At 38.2% G+C, this 2,746-nt stretch overlaps 1 non-coding gene across 1 annotated transcript; it reads left to right on the top strand.

The window, feature by feature from the left end:
* Positions 1-2,394: 2,394 nt before the first annotated feature.
* On the top strand, positions 2,395-2,499 carry LOC122044675. Its single transcript, XR_006129697.1, has one exon. It is a non-coding gene; the product is annotated as a small nucleolar RNA R71 (small nucleolar RNA).
* The last annotated feature ends 247 nt before the right edge of the window (positions 2,500-2,746 follow it).

Raw genomic sequence — 2,746 nt, 5'->3', positions numbered from 1 at the left:
TATGTCCATACGGCCGTGTCAATTGACACGGGCTGTGCATTCTCCTTCCTAGCTTGATTCACACAGTCGTGTGCCGTACACGGCCGTATCCTTCTTCTTCTCAAGAATTTCTACATGGACGTGTCAATTTACACGGGTAGTGCAGCCTTCCTCTCGGGTATACTCACACAGCTAGTGTGTGGTACACGGTCGAGCAATTTTTCTTCTCTGGAATCTTCACACGGTCGTGTCTGGTACACGGCCGAGTACATCTCTTCCTCGGGTAAGTTCACACGGCCAGTGTGTGGTACAGGGTCGAATAGTCCTCCTTTGTAAACTTAACACGGTCATGTCTGGTATACGGTCGAGCTCTATTTATCTCGACATTGATGATTTTCCTCCTTTCCGACTTCTCCAATGCTTCCATGCCCATGAAGAAATCATGGCCAGCTCATGGAAGCGAAACTCAACCTGAAAACAAAAATTAACAACAAACATAAAAGCACTAATTAATGAAAAAGACAATTACAAGTTAAATCTAATCTAAAAGAATACTTGGGTTGCCTCCCAAGAAGCGCTTGTTTAAGGTCATTAGCTCGACCGATCTTCTTGATTTTCTTCTCGTTTTCTTGCCCTCGGAGGGCAGATATACTTTTCATTTTTTATGGGAGGCCTTCTCCCCATGCTTGCCGGATCATGTCCTTCATCCAACGACCTCCCATGAGGATGAAAATTCCAATCCTCTAATTTGAAAGTGTCTACCCCACTATAGACACTCACTAAAAGAGAAGAGACATGGTTAGAAGAATTTGATAAATCATATTCCAACCTTTTCTTACCAATTACCAATGCAAGTTTATGATTTTTAACATCAATTATAGCTCCAGCTATAGCAATGAAGGGTCTTCCTAATATGATCAGAATTTTTGGGTCTTCTTCCATTCCAAGTACCACAAAATCTGTGGGAATAAAGATCCCACCAACTTCTACGGGCACATCCTCTATAATACCCATAGGGTACCTACAAGAATGATCAGCTAATTGCAGTGTCATGGTAGTAAGTTTAAATTTTTTGAGACCTAACTTATTATAAATTGAATACGGAATGAGGCTAACACTCGCTCCTAAATCAAAAAAAGTTTTTTCTATAAATTCAGCACCTATAGTGCAAGATATATAAAAACTTCCCCGATCTTTGAGCTTCGGGGAAGTGTTCTTCTCGAATAAAGCGCTACATTCCTCGGTAAGTGCTATGGTCTCGATGTCTCCTTTCCTCCTCTTGTTGGACATGATGTCTTTCAGGAATTTGGTAAACTTTGGCATTTGTTGAATGACATCAATTAGAGGAATCTCCACACAAATATCTTTAACTTTATCTAGAAATCTGTCAAATTCTTCATCCTTTTTCAGCATGCTTATTCTTTGAGGAAAAGGGACTACTTGACTTTGTGGGTTAAGTGGAAGAGTCTCTTCAACCTTATTGGTACTCTCCTCTTCATCTTGAATTTGAATTGGTTCAAGTGTTGGAGGAGAGAGTTCTTCTTTAATTTTCATCCCTTTTAGAGCAGTCACTTGAGGATCACTCAAGGTCCATCCGCTCCTAAGTTCTATTCTATTATAGTGTTCCATGGGGTTTACATCAGGCTTTCCTGGAAACTATCCTGGCGCTCTTGAAGATGATGAAGCTACCTGGGCAATTTGGCTATCTTGAATTTTCTGGTGCTTTTCTGAATTATCAATTCTTTGAGTTAACACCTTTAATTCTTGCTTCATTTCGTTTTGACTCAAGATGAGCTCTTCAATCATTTTCTCTAATTTAGAGATTTGATTGCTCTGAGAAGGATGTTGTTGAAAATTTTGTTGCCCAGGCTGGAAACTTGGTCTAGCCCCCATAGATAGTCCTTGTTCTTGATTATTTCTATAAGAGAAATTTGGATGATTCTTCCACCTAGGGTTGTATGTGTTTGAATATGGATTGTTCTGTCTCTGATTGTAACTAACGATGGCATCACACTGCTCAAGTTGATTAATTTGTGCAGAAATAGCTCCTAAAGGACATGAGTCTTGTGCATGATCAGAACTTCCACATGTTTCACAACAACATACTATGACATTGATCGTGCTAGTATTTGTTCCCATATTTTCCGGCTTCTTTGTAAGAGCATCCAATTTTGCAGATATTATAGTAATTGCATCCACATCAAATTTTCCTGATGATTTAGTTGAGTTTGAAAATGAATAACCTCCACTTCTTTATGTGACCACTGATGATGGTTTTGTGCTACACTTTCAATAATATCTTCGGCTTCATCAAAACTTTTATTCATAAGTGCCCTTCCAACAGCAGAGTCTAAGGACACCTTAGTATGATAATTGATACCATTATAGAATGTATGCAACACTAGCCACTTCTCCAATCCATGATGTGGGCATTGTTTGAGCATGCTATTGTATCTATCCCATGCTTCAAATAAGGATTATGAATCTGACTATCTGAAGCTTGTAATTGTTGGTTAGTCCTAGGAAGATCGTATCGGTTCCACTGTACAAAAATTTTGTACAAGTATCAAACGTTTTCTTAATAACCTATTGTGTTCTTTAGAAGTTAAATTAGGAATTACAAACGGAACTTAACATTATTGATTCCAAATTTAACTTATCTGTTCTTAATGGTTTAGACTTGGATCGCAAGCAGAACTTAACACTATTGATCCAAATCCACCTACATTATAAATTTAATTAAATATTAATTTCCAAAATTGACTTC

Source organism: Zingiber officinale, chromosome 2A (assembly GCF_018446385.1).
Source record: "Zingiber officinale cultivar Zhangliang chromosome 2A, Zo_v1.1, whole genome shotgun sequence".
Taxonomy (NCBI): Eukaryota; Viridiplantae; Streptophyta; class Magnoliopsida; order Zingiberales; family Zingiberaceae; genus Zingiber; species Zingiber officinale.
The sequence above is the reverse complement of the archived record's forward strand: the minus strand, read 5'-3'. Positions and strand labels throughout refer to the sequence as shown.